At 38.3% G+C, this 20393-nt stretch overlaps 2 non-coding genes across 2 annotated transcripts; both read right to left on the reverse strand.

The window, feature by feature from the left end:
• Nucleotides 1-221: 221 nt before the first annotated feature.
• On the reverse strand, nucleotides 222-294 carry Trnar-ucu (transfer RNA arginine (anticodon UCU)). Its single transcript has one exon. It is a non-coding gene; the product is annotated as a tRNA-Arg (tRNA).
• Nucleotides 295-6537: 6243 nt separating this feature from the next.
• On the reverse strand, nucleotides 6538-6611 carry Trnai-aau (transfer RNA isoleucine (anticodon AAU)). Its single transcript has one exon. It is a non-coding gene; the product is annotated as a tRNA-Ile (tRNA).
• Between the last annotated feature and the right edge of the window lie 13782 nt (nucleotides 6612-20393).

Here is a 20393-nt window from a genome sequence, read left to right on the forward strand (position 1 = left end):
TCACACGTAGAAAAAACTTGCGTGAGAGAAAAAAATACAATGCATAAAATAAATCGTTAGTATTCAAGTGATGGCGCGGCCGAAAAATCTATCACAATGAATGTCCTTACACATCACTTATATATGTAGTGTTAAGACAAACGATCTCCAGTAAACAAGTAAAAGCGAGTATTTATTTTAGGAACAAATTTTACACTAATAACACTAAAAGTATTAAACGTCATCCCTGGTGGGATTCGAACCCACGACCTCTGGATTAGAAGTCCAGCGCGCTATCCCCTGCGCTACAGGGACTTGACAACTAATCCGTTGCTATATTATATTTTTATTAAATTGACGTGGACAAGTGATTATTGTTTCGTTTATTTTTTTAAAAACATTCGTAACAAAATTCTTCGCCTTCAGCTATTCTTAATAATTTATCGAAATAAGTTTAATGCGTATGTTTATATTTCTGTTATATAAATCTACTAAATACGAACATAACCAACTTATGTATTGGGCAAAAATATCTGATGCAGTCATAAAATTAGGTCAATTGCTGTTTATTTTAATTGTTAATTTGCTTTTATTAAATTAAATACCAAGAAACTTATGATAATTTTTGCTCTCCTCCTGCCCACACGAGGTCATAAGTCTTTTTACGCAATGAGATTACTGAAAAATGCATTTTTATATGGAAATTTTCATTTTTTGCAACTAAACTTGTTCTAATTTAGGTACAAAACCAGAAGTTGTGAGGGAGAGACTATACACAGGCTGAAGGGAAGTGATTGACTGGTTCTTTATTTTATCGACCCTGAAAAGATGAACAGCAGAGATGACTTCATAGGGATTTGAAACAAGAGTGTAAAGAGTCGGAAGAAATACACTCACTAATGTGGTACAGAAACATAATTTATCAACCATTAAAATAAAACGGCCTTCTCTTATATCATCACTAATTTAGTGAAGCAAGAAAGAAAAAAAGATTCTGTGGTGTGCGACCAATCGAGGCACTTAGTGTTGAATTGATGTTTTTCCTTTTTACCTCCTTTACCTCCTGTTTTTTTTTTCCGTCTTTCATGTTCGTGTTCTTGGTTTTGGATTTGTATTTTAATGTAGTTTTGTATTATATATTTATCATATACATACGTGTTATGTATGTAAAAAAATAAAACTTTTAGCCATTTTTACCCTGTTTTTTAGATCTTTTACTGTAACCTTTTACTCTCACTGACATATCTAATATGGTAAAAGAAGTATTTTCTTGTAGACGGAAGTTACAAAAAAACATTTTTTTTTCGGAAGGATGGAAATACTTTTTGAGTGCCCTTTCAAATAGCGTACCACTTGCACGCTGTGGAAAAATTTTAAAAACTTTTTTTAGGCTGTGTTGCAATCAGCTTGTTTGTAATCGGGTATGCACTGAAGAATAATTTTTTTTTTTTTTTTTGCTGCGAATGTTGAATTATTTTGTTGTGAAGTTGAATATATGATTGTATTAGACTGTTCAGAATATAGTTGTTGCTTCTAGTAACATTTTAAATGGCACAAAAATGAACAAGAAAAGCCAACAAAAAATTCAAAACAATATTCAGTCCCTTCCTTCTATCTTAAACAGCAACACGAAAATAGACAACATACGCGCGCGCATACATGCATTCGCAAGCAAACGATTTCGCGTGCGCGCTTGAGTGTGTGTGCGCGCAAGACGAGAGAATTCCTGACAACAGACAAGCTAGTCTAAAATAAATAGCTATATACAATATATCCTCAGCTGTCATAAAAAAAATATTACCGCTATAGTTTGACGAACTTAAAGTGGTACAGTATTATAAAAACGCTTAATATTATTTCGGCAATTGTACCCGATAAATAATAATTTACATCTAGACGGGCCCTTAGAAATAAGAAGTTTTATACAAGGAGTGATGAAAAGTTCATGGTTTCGGGAGGATCAGTTAATTATGATTTTATTCAACATATTCTCCTCTCGGAAGGTCTTTCAGTTTTTCTAAGCTTTATAAAAGAACTCGGAAGGTTGGGCCTCCAACCAGGCCTTTCGCGACATCCTTAAAGCCAGGAACTTTTCAGCACTCTCTCGTAGATGATCTTTGTATTTCGAAGTATAAATTTATAAATCTATTATCGTTTACTTGTTTGACATTAGACTGCGGCCATGCTGGGGTTCCGCATTGATCTTCATGACGTTATTTCACTATGTTAAGGCGGCAAGCTGGCAGAATCTTTAGCTTTACGTTCTGAGTTCAAATTCTGCCGAGGTCGACTTTGCTTTCATCCTTTTGGGGTCGATAAATTAAATACCAGGGATCTTTTCCTTTTGGCCGGCACATAGAAAAAAAAAACAACATTTTTTGTAACTAAACACTTTCAAATTTCGTATACTGGCAGAATGTGTCATTTAAAATATCATTTACTCTTGGCGTTTTAAGAAAATTGTTTATTTTCGAAGTTATTTCGTGTTAAAGTTGTCGTATTTCGGTAATTTCAACCAATCAAGGACGTCTATTAAGTGTGTCAAATAATAAGGCACTAACAGAAAATGACTCTCCCCAGACACAACTATATATATATATGTATATAAAGATGAGAATGTGTGTCTGTCTGTCTGTGTGAATCCCTAAAACTTGAGAACTATACAACCAATTTAATTCAAATTTTACACATGCCTTACTTAGTGCCCATGTAGTGTTTTAGGCCAAAAACATTTTAAACTTCTTGCCTAGTGCGAGCCCAGTGCAATATCACATCTCCACTATTGTAGTATTACGTGTAAAAAGTGAAACAATACCATCTCTCTATTGTCATGTCAGATATTTTCACTTTAATACTTTCACTTTAATACTGAAACTATTAAAGTGAAACTATTATCTCATATATATCAAGATGAGAATGTCTGTCTGCCTGTCTGCTTGTCTGTCTGTCTGCTTGTCTGTCTGTCTGCTTGTCTGTCTGTCTGCTTGTCTGTCTGTCTGCTTGTCTGTCTGTCTGTGTGAATCCATAAAACTCGAGAACTACCCAACCGATTTCATTCAAATTTTATACATGTCTTACTCACGGTCCGTGCAACGTCATGGGCCAAACAAATTTTCAACTTCTTGCCTAATGCGAGACCACAGTAATCTCTTATCTCTTACACTATTTCAGTATTACGTGTCAAATGTGAAACAATAATATCTCTCTATTGCGATGTAAGATACTTTCACTATAATAGTGAAACTATTACTTCACATATATACATACATACATATTCGTCATAAACATTCTACCACTCCTACTAATAACCACTTCACCAACGACACCCCGCCATTCAACAGCTTGTAGTGCGTCTGGAAAACGGTCAAAGAGTGTACATCACCGATGCAAATGCTTCTCTGTTGGCAGAGGAACCAAGGAATACCACGCTCATTGTATTCTTCAAGCTTTGTCAAGTGGATCCATTCACTCAAACTTTGCTGTATCCACAGATTCCATCGCACTACACTTGGAATGGAAAAAAATGCGCCCCCAGGAAAGTAGGTCAAAATGTTCATGGATACCCTGGCATTGAGTTTGACACTTGCTTTGGGCGAGTATACACAGTGTATCCCACTCAACAAAAGTGCTACCTCCCGTCTACTACTGAATGAGATCAGAGGGCCGACGTGTTTCCAGGCCCTAAAAACCGTTCAAAGACATATCTGCACAACATACAGAGAAGCCGGCTATCGACAAGGTCTGTTCGAAGATGGTGCACAATGGGAGGCCACTTTGCGACAGGCTGCTTTATCAGAATCATCTAAAGTCTCAGGGCACTATATGCAGTCTTACTACAGACATGCGAACTGTGTGATTCTGCCACTCTATGGCTCAAATACAGAGACAACCTGGCTGAAGACTTTCAGCGACAAGCTCAACTGCTCTATCCTGACATGGAGGGTATCAGCAATGAAGTCTATAACAAAACTTTCATTGACATTGATGACAGAATTGTCACACTGGGTGGACATGAATTGTCCACGTATGGCCTGCCATAAACATTCAGGTCAGGGTCAAACAGCTTTCCCACTGCTGTCATTCGTGAAACATCCTACGACACTCAAACGCTTTCAAAGTACATTCTGGAAAATCAGCCTGAATTACTTCCAGACCTGCTGCAGGCCTACACAACTATTCTTAACAGTGTACGCCAACCCGAGGGACGAATCTTATTCTTCGATGCTCCTGGAGGGACAAGAAAAACATTTCTTACAAAGCTTTTCCTTGCAGAAGTTAGGCAGCATCAGGACATTGCCATAGCTGTTGCCTCCTCTGGGATTGCAGCTTCTTTGTTACCCAGTGGCAGGACAGCACACTCCACTTTTAAGCTTCCCCTCAATTTAGCAACATCCGAGATGCTTTCATGCAACATCAACAAAAGCTCAGATCAGGGCACGTACTTAAAAGGTGTCATCTAATTGTCTGGGATGAGTGCACCATGGCTCACAAGGGAGCTTTGAAATGGGAGATGTAACGCTTCTGCTGTCAGGTGATTTCAAGCAAACTCTTCCTGTCATTCCGAAAGGCATTAGAGCAGATGAGGTCCAAGCATGCCTAAAGTCCTCTACCCTGTGGCATCATGTTACAATCCTCAGTCTTACCACTAACATGAGAACTCAGCTACACGGCGACCAAATGTCCACAAAGTTTGCACAGGACATTTTGACACTTGGTGATGGCAAGATGCCTCTCGACGCTGCAGGACAAATGGAAGTGTGACCATTTTCCTCTGTTGTTAATTCTGTAGATTACCTCAAACACAAAGTATTTTCCAGCTTCACAGAAAACAACAAAATCATCACAATTGGCTGTGTGAAAGATCAATATTAGCCCCAAAAATCGTCGCTGTTAAAAAAATTAATCAACAGTTAATGCATTCTCTTCCTGGCACTCTTCACACTTCCAAGTCTGTTGATACAATTCCAGATCAAAATGAAGTGGTGAACTATCCTCCTGAATTTCTCAATTCGTTGGAGCCTCCTGGACTACTTCCCCACATATTAGCACTTAAAGTTGGAACTCCTGTTATGCTACTCCGCAATCTGGAACCACCAAGACTTTGCAATGGAACACGACTGGTGACAAAGAAAATGATGTCACATGTTATCGAGGCTATCATTCTTTATGGATGTGGAAAAGGTGAGGACGTCTTTATTCCAAGAATTCCTCTTACTCCATCAGGAGCAGAAATCCCATTTATATTCAGAAGACTGCAATTCCCCCTACATGTCAGTTTTGCTATATCTAGAATGGTGATCTCTCTCTCTCTCTCTCTCTCTCTCTCTCTCTCTCTCTCTCTCTATATATATATATATATATATATATATATATATATATATATATATATATATATATCGTTTTGGATTTGGTTTGCAAGATTCTTTATGTGAGATCGTGTGCTGAAGGCTGCAAGACGCAACAAAATTTTAGAAAAATAATTAAGTAAATGAGTGGAAACTTTACCGGTGTGTTAAATTATAAGGCACTAAAAGAAAATGATTATCCCCCGACACAACAGTATATATATATTAGAAATGATACAAAGAGAGACTTAAGCAGTAGTGATACGATAAAGTAGTTGTATGCTGTCAACTTAACGTAACAGTCCTAGTAAGGGAATCATACTACTGCTATTTAGCCCTAGGAAGCTGTACCGCTTCCTGTCGGCTTTGACACATTTCCTGTGTCCTTATGTTTATGAGGGGGACAAGCACCTCCACCCAGCCAAGCCTGCATCCAGGGACACGTTTCTGAGTTTTTGTTCGTCATCAGCCTGGAGTAGCATGACTTGCTGGCTGAAGATGTCTGTCAAGCTCTCGTAAACATATAATAATTCTAGCGAAGCACATTCACTGATTACAAAATTAGAAATGATACATTTCTAAATCTCTCAGAGAGGCTTAAAAATAAGGACACAGGAAATGTGTCAAGGCCGACAGGAAGCGGTGCAGCTTCCTAGGACTAAATAGCAGTAGTATGATTCCCTTATTGGGACTGTCACGTTAAGTTGACAGCATATACTTTATATATATATATATATATATATATACGTGTATATGATGTATGTATATTTGTATATACAACCGACGTTGGCGTGTTTAGGTCCCCATAACCTAGCAATTTGGCAATAGATACCGATAGAATAAGCACTAGGCTTTTAAAAAAATAAGTCCTGGGGTCGATTTGTTCGACTAATGGCGGTGCTCCAGCAGTCAAATGACTGAAAGAAGTAAAATGAATAAAAGAATATACGTCTATCTTCCTCCCCGTCTCTCTAATCTCCTTTTCTCTCTGTCTCCCTCTCTACATAAAGTAAACACAAGTAAAATAAGATCATTATAGCAAAATCTGTATATACATGTTTGGGAATGCGAAATAAGTAAATAAACAAAAATATGAGGACACAAATACGTTTTTCTCTTTTGTTTATAAATAAACGACAGAAGTTAAACTGGTAACATTCTGTAGGAGCTCTAATGGTTACGCAAATCGTGACAAAAAAAAAAAACGATAACTTGGCCAGTATGGGGCTCGAACCCACGACATTCGCGTTATTAGCACGACGCTCTAACCAACTGAGCTAACCGGCCAACTCGAAATCGACGCTGCAAAATAAATATCAAATTGTTACATTAAAATTCGTTTTTTGTTTTTTTTATATAATGACAGTACCTTTGGTTTCTTAAAAGCAGATAAAAAAATATTAACATTTAGAAAGGTGCTGACAATTTAGACGCCATAGCCATGTTAAGGAAACCATTCTTCTTATGAAACGTCAAATTTACCCAATAACGTGAGAAGAACACTAATCGCGACGGAGGCAATTTATTTCGCTGGAAACTAAAATAAACGAAGTAAAGAAACAAAAATTGGGCTTAATCGATTTTGTTTCATTATCGAATGATTTGTTCTCAAAGCGAATAGTGACTACGAGAACAAAAGCAATCTAAACCCCTATGTGCTTGCTAGGCCTACAAGAAATAGCTGGCAATTCTCTTCCATCCCAAATTACATTCTAATGTTAAAAAAAAAACACAAAAAAACAGAAATAGGAGGGATCTAGTTAAATTTCTTCCAACCACTTGAAGTATTTAAAATTTTCACTGAATAATTACTTTAAAAAAAAATGGTTTTACATGCTGATGACGAAAATTGCATTCATTTTTTCTAGAAAGAAGTTACAACAGAGTAGAAAATTTTTTTAAATCTTGGAAGAATTTGAAATACTTGAAATAGTTGAAAGAAATTCAACAAGAGACAAAAGAAGACACTATAATGTAGTTCTCGATACGTTATATATGTTAAAAAAAATTTTTCTAATCGAAACAGAAACCCCGAACCTAAATATGATGGATATAGCTGGAACGCCTTTTAGCATAGAGTGTTGAATCAGGCTTGACTTGCGTTGAAACAACAAAATCCAACATAGTCTAGGATTTTCTTTAGTTCATATGAAAGCTATTTAAGGTACAATATCATACATAGACGACTAACACTTTTACCAAAAATCATTAATAAAGAATGTCCAAGTAGAAAACCTCTTGTTGGTTGATGTTTGATGTTAGCCATGCGTGGTTTTGTTAAAAATAAAAAGGTAATACAATCAAGAAGGGGGTTTCTTGGCTTACCTGCACAAGAGCCCCCACGACTTTGTTCCTTTATAAATTTCAGAAAAATGGATACCTTTCAGGTGGTGTAGATTACGATTCTATCGGAATTTGTAGCGAAAATATTTTACAGAAGGGTTGATGATGGTGGGGGAGAGAAGTTTGGAATAATTCACACGAGTCGACTTTGTTTCTTACCATTTTTTTTAAAAGGGTATTTTTTAATGAATTTTTCTATGAATACTTTCCAGATGGTGTAGATTACGATTATATCGGAATTTGATGTGTGTGTGTGTGTGTGTATATATATATATATATATATATATATATATATATATATATATATATATATATATATATATATATATATATATATATATTGTTGTACTTGGGGATGGTCATATTGCCAGTTTTGCCAATAAAAACACACGCACTGTATATTTGGTGTTAATTTGCTTCAGCTTTATATTACATTATATTACATTAATCCTATTTCGGCCAGAGTTCTTTCGTCACACTTCTGTGACCTCATCAGTGGTCCTTTGCTTTCTTCTTTCTTCTGTGTCTCACCTTGCTAACTATCAGCCATTTTGACAAAAGTGACGTTGGTCAGAAAGGCTCCTGCCACCTCCTCGTAAGCCTCAATAGTCTTACCCACTTCACGTAGGCGTGCTACTGAGGTTACGCTAATAGTGATATCATCCGCGTAAGCCATAACAAACTCCTCTAGACCTGGTTCTCTCGGAATCCCACTCAACCTTCGCAGTAGGGGCTCGTGAGCCACCACATACAAAAGCGGCGAGAGCGGACATCCTTGACGAACCGAGCGTCTGATGCAGAACGGCTTCGAAAGGAAACCGTTCACCTGAACAATCGAGTCAATGTTGTGGTACAAAGCGATAAACGACCTGAGGAAGCCAAGGCCCACGCTGAACCGCGCAAGCACAGTCACCAGGTATCGATGGTCAACCCTATCAAAAGCTTTAGACTGGTCCCCAGTGTCTCACCTTTCCCAGATTTATTACCATGATATAGCGGATAAGATGGAGGGTATCCTGAATGGTTCTGCCTGGGATGGCACATGTCTGTGCCTCCCCGACTATACCATTCGTGACACGTGCCAACCTTTTCGCTAAGACCTTGGCCAAATTCTTCACTTCTGCGTTTAACAGAGTGATGGGCCTGAAATTCTCTATAACATCCCCCTTGTCCGGATCCTTTCTGACCAACGTCACTTCTCCCCGGCGCACAGATCTGGGGATAAACACATTCTGTTGCCAGTTCGCGTAAACGTCAGCCAGTAGATGCCCGAACAAGTTTGGCGTACATTTATACAGCTCGGACGGAAGACCATCAAGTCCCGGCGACCTACCCGCTTTACAGTCGGCCAAAGTCTCCATTATCTCCCCAAGCGTGATTGGCCCTTCGCAAGACTCCACATCCGACCCCGAGAGACACGGCAGACCGGCAAGAAAGTCCTCGAGGGATCTCCCACCACCAGGACTACCATCACTCCCGAACAGCTGGGCGAAGTACTTCCGAAAGGCCTCACACATTTTCTCGGGTTCGTTTACCAAGGCGCCATTATGATTCGTCAAAGACCGTATAGTGGAATTATTTCCTTGCCGAGCTTCCACCACTCGCGCCCATCCAGCGGCCTTGATTCCTTCACTTCCCATCGCACGTAACTTAGCTCTGGCAATACTTCCCATGTGTTGGGCTTCAAGATGTTGGTTTAACTCCAGTCTTTTCACCTTCGCTTGGTCCGCATTACCAGTCCTCCAGGCTTCTTCTAGTTCCTTAACTAAATAATCTCCTATTCTTAGCTAAACTTATGCTAAACCTAATAGACTCATATTTGATGGCTCTTTTTAGGGCGTACCACCATTTGTTATTAATGATGGTACCTGTCAATGCCCTCTGTATTAATATCTTGATCCGCTTTCTGTATTCCTAAATCGCCAAAAGGGACGTATTGAGTTTCCAGTAGCCAGATCCCTGATTATGTAACTTATCTATTATCAGTTTACAGGTAACCATCTTGTGGTCACTGTAGCTGACTAGAAAAACCTGTGGACACTTAGCTATGGACTTATCTGTTTCTCTAATTAAAATCCTATCTAGATATGTTCTGGAAGACCCGTCACTATTTGACCACGTCCACTGTGGAGTGTTCGGGTGTTCCAACCTATATGGATCTGCTAGCTGAAAGTGACTTAGCAGATCCCGTAAGCCTGGGTTATATTTTCTGTTCATGTTCGAGCCAACACAATCTGTGTGTGCCTCACATATTGTGCTAAAGACTCCTAACAATACTAGCGAATGTGACGTGGCCAGGAACTTGCCCAGGTCACGAAAATATTCACTTTGCGGGTCCATAATGTTGGGTGCATAAATAGCAACTAGCCTGATTATCTTGCCACAACTGAATGTCAGGTCGAGAACGACCAGCCTGCCTTCTGGATCAGAAAAAGAAACAACTTTTTCTCGGTTACCCGGTTTCTTTTTAGTAGGACCAACACCCCACACTCACCTCCCGCCCGACTCGGAGAAACGTATTTCTCGTAGCCTTTCAGAAGTGGGGACAGATCTCTTGGCCCCTTTACTCAGGTTTCCGTTGCAACAATCACATCCAATTTTCTTGACCTGATGTCATTTAGGAAGCGTCCTTGCTTCCAGCTAGACATCAGGCCGCGAACATTGATACAACCAATGTGAACAGACATGACTTACCTGTTAATCAGGGCTGTCCAGTGGAGAGGGACCCTCCACCTTTTGATACAGGGTCGGAGGTGGCCCCTACCTATTTTTTTAAATGAAATTTTCTGCAAATACGCTTCAGATGGCGTAGGTTCAGACTATATAAAAAATTTGTGGTGAAAAAAAAAAAAAAATTTCCGAGGCTGGAGTGAAGGGTTTCGGAAAATTCACGTAAGTTGGCTTTCACGAAAACGGGTAAATTTTTATGTAATCTTCAAAAAATACCTTTCAGATTACGTAGATAATAATTACAACGGAATTTAAAATGGGGGAAAAAAATGGTAGTCTCGTGCTCATACCCACTGACACATCACATATTCTTATTAAGTGACACTTGAAATTTCTAAAAACAATTGTGATGTGAGTCAGTATGTATGTGTACGATAACATCAATTTTCTTTTTCATGTTAAATAACGATATAATCGTAATCTGTGTAATCTGAAAAGTATTTGTAGAATATTTCATAAAATATACCTATTTTCTGAAAGATATGAGGAAACAAAGTCGACTCGTGTGAATTTTCTGAAACCCCTCAGCCCATCCTTGGGAAAATTTTCTTCTCATTAAAATCCAATACAATGGTAATACGCACCACCCAAAGCGTATTTGTAGAAAATTTCACTAAAAGAATATACATTTTTCTGGAAGTTATGAGGAAACAAAGTTGTTGGTGGTAATGGGTGGGTGGAGCGCACACATGTGTACGCATGCCTACATGTGCATGTGTTATTTCTTTACTACCCACAAGGGGCTACACACAGAGGGGACAAACAAGGACAGACAAACGGATTAAGTCGATTATACCGACCCCAGTGTGTAACTGGTACTTATTTGATCGACCCCGAAAGGATGAAAGGCAAAGTCGACCTCGGCGGAATTTGAACTCAGAACGTAGCGGCAGACGAAATACCGATAAGCATTTCGCCCGGTGTGCTAACGTTTCTGCCAGTTCGTGTGTGTGTGTGTGTGTGTGTGTGTGTGTGTGTGTGTGTGTGTGTGTGTGTGTGTGTGTGTGCGTGCGGGTGTGTGGTGTGCGTGTATATATATATATATATATATATATATATATATATATATATATATATATATATATATATATATACGTTTATCTCTTTCTCTCTGTCTGTCTGTCTGTCTGTCTGTATATATGCATATCTTTGTCTATGTCTATATATATATATATTCTTTTATTCTTGTACTTGTTTCAGTCATTTTGACTGTGGCTATGCTAGAGCATCGCCTTAAAGGGTTTTAGTTGAAGAAATCGACCCCAGAACTTAATCTTTGTAAGCCTGGTACTTATTCTATCGGTTTTTTTAACCGAACCGCTAAGTTACATGACGTAAACACACCAACATCGGTTGTCAAGTGGTAATGGGTTTGGGGAAAACACAGACACAAAGATACACACACATGAATACACACACACACACACATGCAACGGGCTTCTTTCAGTTTCCGTCAACCAAATCCTCTCACAAGGCTTTAGTCGACCCGACGTTTATCGTAGAAGACACTTGCCCAAAGTGCCATGCAGTGGGACTGAAGCTGGAACCATTTAGTTGGGAAGCGAGCTTCTTACCACACAGCCACGCCTGTGTGTGTGTGTGTGTGTGTGTGTGTGTGTGTGTGTGTGCGTGTGTCTGTCTGTCTGTCTGTCTCTCTGTCTCTCTCTCTCTCTCTCTCTCTCTCTCTCTCTCTCTCTCTCTAACTCTCTCTCTCTCTATATATATATAGGCGCAGACTTCTCAACCATACGATTCCGTGTTCAGTTCCACTTCGTGGCACCTTTGGGCATGTGTCTTCAACTTTAACCTCGAGCACACACACACACACACACACACACACACACACACACACACACACACACGCATGCACGCACGCACGCACGCACGCACACGCACGCACACAAACACACACACATCACACCCATTAGAAATTGTAAATATTTGTTTATTTCATTTTAGTTTTGTCCCAAATACGAACCTTTCGAATTTAATATGCAGCTTATAAATCTAAATATGTTTATCTGTATTGTATTCATTGCCAGTGAATTTCAGTTAAGTACTTTCTGTAAAATAAAATAAAAGAAAAACGTAAAAATGAATAACTTCTTTTTGAATAAGTTCTTTTCACTACAAAGTCTATTGTTATGATTTCTATAAACTGGCTGACCACTCCGAATTATGGAAAGATATTTACTACGACCTTACATAAAGACGTTTTGCTTTGTGTGAAATATTCTACAACACATTTCTTGGAAAATTTTACAGCGACGTTATTCTTATTTAAGGCTGCATTCGGCTTGTTAATATTTTTTTCTACTTTCATTTTACATTAAGCACAAGGCCAGCAATTTCGAGGAAGGGGTAAGTCCTTTACACCGTCTCCAATGGTCAGTTGGTGTTTTATTTTATCGAACTCTGAAAGGCAAGATCGATCTCGTCGGAGTTTGAACTCAGAACGTGAAGACGGATGAAATGCTGCTTAGCATTTCCTTCGGAATTCTAACGATTCTGCCAACTCGCCGCCCTAATCGACCAGTTAATATTAGAAATTTATAAGGCAACGAGCTGACAGAATCGTTAGCATGCTTAGTGACATTTCCTTCGTCTTTACGTTCTGAGTTCAAATACTACTAGGGTCGACGTTGCCTTTCATCCTTTTGGGGTCGATAAAATAAGTACCAGTTGAGTACTGGGGTCGATGTAACCGACTAGCCCTCTCCTCCGAACTTGCTGGCCTTGTACCTGAATTCAGATTCCGCCAAGGTTGATTTTACTTTTCATCCTTCCAGGGTCAATAAAAGGAGTATCTGTTGAACATGGAGGTCGATCGACTGCTTTCCTAACATTGTTGGCCTTGTGCCAAAATTTGAAATCAGTATTAGAAATTTATTCAGGTTGGTAAAATCAATTTCTTAATGCAAGGGAGGTAACTCTCGTGAACTAATTTGTAAAACTTCTCCTGCCTAAAATTCTTATCTTCAGATCATAGCATTTTTAAAAATCATTTTAAGCAGGTGGGAAGCGTCGTGCCAATAATCCTTTACATAAACCTCCTGGATTATTAGCAGGGAAAATAACAATCATCAACTAGGAGACCTTTCTCGAATACTTGCAACAGAGTGGACTGTACTAAAGACACCCAAGGGCAGGATGGTGGTTGGGACTGGAAATCAGAGTGGGAAGCTATAGAACTAATATTGGTTTCACATTTTGGCACAAGGCCAGCAATTTCGATTAAATTGACCCCAGTATTCAACTGGTACTTATTTTATCGATCTCTAAAGGATGAAAGGCAAAGTCAGCCTCAGCAGAATTTGAACTCTGAACGTAAATACAGAAGAAATGCCGCTAAGCGTTTTGTCCGGTGTGCTAACGATTCGATTTTGCTCGCTCGACACCCTAAAATTTGATAAAATTCGCTATGCCACTCTTGAGAAGAGCTAGAATTCATATCATAATCGTTAAAGCATTCCGAGAGACTGCTTTAACGATTCCAACATTCTATCCCGCCTGGATAGGTACTTTATTTATCGACCTAGTAAAGAAGAAAGGCAAAGGTGACCTCAGTGGGAGCTGAACTTAAAACGCTAGACTCCGGTATAAGCATCGCTTCGCATTTCGTCTGCTGCACAAATGACCCTGCTTATTCGTTGCTTATTATTGTTTAAAGAACCTTAGCGGCTCAGCAAAAAGAGAACCGATAGAGTAAGTACCAACCTTAAAGATAAAATAAGTGTTGGGGTCATTTTAGTTTGACTAAAATTCCTCAAGGCGGTGCCCAGCATGGTGCAGTCTAATGACTGAAACGAGTGATAAGAATTAAAGAATAAAAGAATTGAATTATCAACTTCTTCGTTCGGCATTCTTTGTTTATATGCGTTATATTTGTAACTATTGTCTGTTTCTTAATGGTCTTATTAGCATGAATACTATAGTCAATGTTGTTGCTGTTGTTGTTATCCTTGGTGAGCAGGTGAATCGGGATCTATGAGGGTATCTTGGTTGCCCTTTGGTGTCATTTCCTCACTATTAGGGATTTTGTCAAGATTTTTGGGAAATGTTATTTTATTGTTCACACGTTTTTATGTAAATTACCACTAACCTTTGTCTTAGCATTGTCTTTCATGTTTTCACGATCCTTGTGGCAAATAAAGAATTATTATTATTATTATTATTATTATTGTGGAGGCGCAATGGCCCAGTGGTTAGGGCAGCGGACTTGCGGTCATAGGATCGTGGTTTCGATTCCCAGACCGGGCGTTGTGAGTGTTTATTGAGCGAAAACACCTAAAGCTCCACGAGGCTCCGGCAGGGGATGGTGGCGAACCCTGCTGTACTCTTCCACCACAACTTTCTCTCACTCTTACTTCCTGTTTCTGTTGTGCCTGTAATTCAAAGGGTCAGCCTTGTCACACTGTGTCACGCTGAATATCCCCGAGAACTACGTTAAGGGTACACGTGTCTGTGGAATGCTCAGCCACTTGCACGTTAATTTCACGAGCAGGCTGTTCCGTTGATCGGATCAACTGCGACGTCGTAAGCGATGGAGTGCCAACATATTATTATTATTATTATTATTATTGAGTGAGAGAGCAGTGCATGCCATCAAAGTGACACTGGGATAAAATATACGAAGCCCATTATACCCATCATGACTACCCGTCTGACAAGGGTACACCAGGCACATGCATCACAACCATATGTGCGCGACATGGTGATCTCATATCAACATAAACAGCGCATGACCTCGCAGGTGGGGCCCAGTTAGAATTTTCTTCAGCTCGAGTAGCCCATCCCGCTCAAAATGTCCCTGAATAAGGTTTGTTTAAGGATGTTGAGCAAAACACCTATGTTTCCAAAGGTGAATTATTTAACCCCCCACCACCACCCAAATTCCTCTCAACACATGGCTATGATGCTCCTCCACTCACCAAGGGACATGCTCAACTGGTTAAGGTCAAACAACTGACAAGCAAATCTGTGGTATTAAACATTATCATCATCATCATCATTATTATTATTATTATTATTATTATTATTATTATTATTATTATTATTATTATTATTTTAAGGCGGTGAGCTGGCAGAATACTTAGCACGCTGGATGAAATGCTTAACGGTATTTCGCCCGTCGCTACGTTCTGAGTTCAAATACCGCTGAGGTCGACGTTGCTTTTCAGCCTTTCGGGGGCGATAAAACTAGTACCAGTTACGCACTGTGGTCGATGTAATCGACTTAATCCCTTCCCCCAAATTTGTGCTTCCAGTATAAAATAATAATAATAATAATTATTATTATTATTTTAAGGCGGTGAGCTGGCAGAAATGCTTAGCGGTATTTCTCCCGTCGCTACGTTCTGAGTTCAAATTCTGGCGAGGTCGACTTTGCCTTTCATCCTTTCGAGATCGATAAATTAAGTACCAGTTGCGTACTGAGGTCGATCTAATCGACTGGCCCCACTTCCCCAAAATTTCAGGCTTTGTGCTTATAGCAGAAAGGGTTATTGTTGCTGTTGTTGTTGTTGTTGTTGTTCTTCTTCTTCTTATTATTATTATTATTCAACATTTGGTAGTTTCAGGCAAATTTCTATTGCATCACCTGCTACACCTCCGTGTACTGCATTGTGTGTTCTTTCTTGTTGTTGGGAGTGTGCAAACTCTTCCCAGTATTGTGTTGCGTTAGTTTCATTGTTTTATGAGGTGTGGTGCAGTCTTTTGTTGTATTAGCATTTGTATTGTGTGTTTTGTGTGTGGGCATTCGGCATGCTGGTTGTAGTTTATTTCATCGGAAACTTGCTGTATAAAGTGTGTCTTGTATTTGTGGATTATTTTGTTTAGGTTGTATTATTGAATTGATAGTATCTTGCTTAGGATGTGGGCTGTTCTTAGCAGGGCTATTTTTTGGATAGTGTGTAGTGTTGAGGATCCAGGTATAACTTCTACGTTTTTGTCCATATGTTTTTTTTATCATGCCCAATGCTCCAATTATTACTGGTATTGTTTTCACCTTCATGTCTCACATCTTGAATACTTCAATTTCAAGGTCTTTGTGCTTTGATCATTTCTCCACTTCGTTTTGGACAATATTTTAATTAGAAGGGACTGCAGTGTATATTAGTAGACAGGTGTCCTTTCCCAATCATTGATTGTTATGTCGATTAGCTTTTATTTCTTTGTCAGTTTGAACAGGCATATACCAGATGATTGTGGCCTTGGTGTTGTTTTGTACCTCATTTGGCACATGTTTATATCATTTACTGTTCTTGTATATCTTGCATATCTCAAGCGCCTTGAGTATCCATTTATGTGAAACAATGTCAAATACTTACCTGTAGTCTATTCATGCCATACTCAGGTTCTTGTTTTTGCTCCGGCAATTCTCTACAGTCATTTTATTTATTAATAACTGGTCTTTGCACCCATTAGAATTTCTTTTACAAACTTTGTTAACTTTTGGAAGGATAGAGTTCTGTTCCAGGAAAGCGTGCATTCTTTTAGTTAGTATAGATGTGAGGATTTTGTAAGTGGTGTTGAGACATGTTATTGGTCGGTAGTTCTTCGGGTTTTTTGTGTCTTCAGCTTTTGGTAGTACGTATGTAGTTCCTTCAGTCAGCAAGGTAGATATTTGCTCTGGGTTCTGAATGACATCAATTAGAGATGCAGCGAGATTTTCTTGTACTTCTGTCAAACAATTCAGCCAAAAGTTTGGCATTCGGTTCAGTCCTGGGGTTTTCCATTTATAAGATTTTCTAAGAACACAGCTTTTCTATTCCTATTGTCTCCCATTTCTGCTCTTCTTCATCCAGTATTTCTCTTTCTTACGTTCTATCCAGTCAGCTTCAGCATTATACTCCTTTTCGTTGTTCCATATCTTGTTCCAAAACTCTTCCATTTCCTCAGTCTTAGTAGGCTCCTTTGCCTCTATCTTACTTTTGCTAATTTCCTTATAAAATTTCTTTGCATCTGTCTTGAATACTTTGCTTTGACGATAAAATTTGATTCTTTTATCATACCTTCTAAGCTGTTGGGCTTTCAACTGTATACGCTCTTTCAACAGTTCCTTAGTTCATTATTTACATTATTCACATCTGACGGATGTTTGTCCTCATCTTGTTTGTTGTTAATACAACTTTTCGGTTGATATACTCTCCAGCCTTCATCAGGTGTCTTGGGGAAATTTCGCACCTGAGTTCTCATTCCTAAGGTATTTTTCGATGTTGTTGTTGTTGTTGTTGTTGTTGTTGCTGTTATTATTATTATTATTATTATTATTATTATTATTATTATTATTATTATTATTATTATTATTATTATTATTATTATTATTCAGATCACTGCTTGGAATCGATCTCGGAATCTTGATGTTAGTAGCCCGCGTTCTTAATCAATAATTAGTAAAGTTGGTAATTACGCAAGGAACAGATGATGAAATTTTGGTAGTGATCCGGGAATTTTTACGGATTCTTGAAGGATTTTTCATTTGTTATATTTACTTTACATGAAGTATTACAATGTTACGTACTTTGATTATCTCCCTTGAAAACGCGTTCATCGTTTCCACTTAACCTATGATGGCGTTGCTGTTTCCAAAGTTTATTTTCGTTTCTCTATTAGTAATTTTACTCGCGTATCTATCTTAAAATAAGCTGCTTAGTGGAGGTCTGCGGAGGATGACATGACAAGCCTTGACTATTGGGATCGACTAAAAAATCTCAGACTTTGCTCCCTCCACCACCGCTGTGAAACTAGCTTGCTGTTGTCATTGATGTATTATAACTGCTTCAGGTGATTCCTGTTTTCAAAGGTTTATTTTTTTTGAAAATCATATGGCTGTGTTATCTTTTTTTTTTTAACTCCGCCAAGGAGGTTATGTTTTGCCGGCGTTGGTTTGGGAAATTGGGCGATTTTTAGCATGCGTGTATATGGGTGGAAATGAGCTGCTTGTCGGAGGTCTGAGCTCTCCGAGTGCTTTTCTAGTTATTATTATTATTATTATTATTATTATTATTATTATTATTATTATTATTATTATTATTATTATTATTATTATTATTGAATGAGAGAGCAGTGCATGTCATCAAAGTGACACTGGAGTAAAATATATGAAGCCCAGTATACCCATCATGACTAACCGTCTGATACAGGTACACCAGGCACATGCATCACAACCATATGTGCACGACATGGGGATCTCATATCAAGATAAACAGCGCATGACCTTGCAGGCGGGGACCAGTTTGAATTTTCTTCAGGTCGAAGGCCCCTGAATAAGGTTTGTTTAAGGATGCTGAACGAAACACATGTTTCCAGAGGTGAATTATTCAATCCATAAAGAATCCCTTTCAACAAATGGCAGTGATGCTCCCCCGCTATTTCTGCTCGTGGTCAGAGATACACATATCGTCAGCCACTAAGAGACATGCTCAACCGACAAGCACATCTGTGGTATTGAGTAGATTATTTACTATAGCCCATCTTTTATACCAAGACATGAACATAATAACACCTCCAATCAGTTATTCGTCATCATTATTGTTTTTCTACTCATTGTTATATTACCTTCCTACATAAGCAATAGAGAATATTCTCCCTATGCAAAAACGCATGATTTACTGTTAATCTGATGAAGTGTAACTCCATTATATTCAACCACTCATACTGCGTAACTTTTCATAAGGAATCATTTACAGCAATGTGGTTAGAAACGGACTGGAACAGAAACAATTGTAACGAATAATAAAGCTGTGCCAATTTCATTCTTCGTTTAATTATACCATGTGGTACTCTTCGAAATAATTACACATCGATTTTAGCAGTGAGATACAAGCAGTTTCTTTACCACCAGAGGACTTGAAATTTTGTATTACATACATGCATCCATCCATCCATACATGCATCCATCCATCCATCCATACATACATACATACATACATACATACAAACATAGCCATACATTTTTTAATAAATCAAGTTCTAATGAAATTTTTCTATTATGCTTTCGAAGATGTAGCATAGATTAATATATTAATGATTTCTTAAAATACCTTTTTAACCACTTAATAACTTGCTCATGGTCGTTGTAAGTGACACACACACACACACACACACACACACACACACACACACACACACACACACACACACACACACACGAGGGAGTGCTGAAAAGTTCCTGGGTTTGATAAAAGAAAATACAGGAGGATCAGTCAATTATGATTTTATTCAACACATTTCCCTCTCAAATTCACACAGTTATTGCAACAGTTCTTCAGTTTTTCTAAGCCCCGTAAAATAACTCAGAAGGTTGAGCCTTCAACCAAGGCCTTTTGCGATACCCTTAAAGTCAAGAACTTTTCAGCACTCCCTCCTGTATATATATATATATATATATATATATATATATATATATATATATATATATATATGAAATTTACAGAAAAACAAAAGACGAAGACAGGTGTATGAACAACAAGCATATGTACTAGTTTGATGCTCGGGAAAGTGAGAAAGTCTTTTACGTTTCGAACCGACGCTCTTCAGCAGAAAGGAATAAGAGAAAATAAACACCAGGGAGAATGTATTAGTTAAGGATTCACATCTCATATACTGTCATAATGAGTAAACGGATGTTTGGTCTTATAAAGTGCTATACGTGTTAGCAGGAAGAGGAAATATTATAGCAAGAATTCTGGGAAGTAAATTTAGAAAATATGGTAGATTATAAGCAAGTAATTATTCACTATGAGGAAGGTGATGGTGGGTGCGAATATAAATATTAGGTGGAATGTAACGAATTAAAGAGTTTAATGATCAATCTATCCAGATTATCAAAATGCTTAAATGTTGAATGGTCTCGATGGTTACAAGAGTACATAGTACCCGAGAACTTATTCAATAATGTAGAGTTATATCGACGGAGAATATTTATAGATTCTTTAATACATAGTTTACATACACGCGTGATTGTATTATACGGAGGGGCTTCTGCTATTATAA

The sequence above is a fragment of the Octopus bimaculoides genome, chromosome 3 (assembly GCF_046866305.1).
Source record: "Octopus bimaculoides isolate indiv1 chromosome 3, ASM4686630v1, whole genome shotgun sequence".
NCBI lineage: Eukaryota > Metazoa > Mollusca > Cephalopoda > Octopoda > Octopodidae > Octopus > Octopus bimaculoides.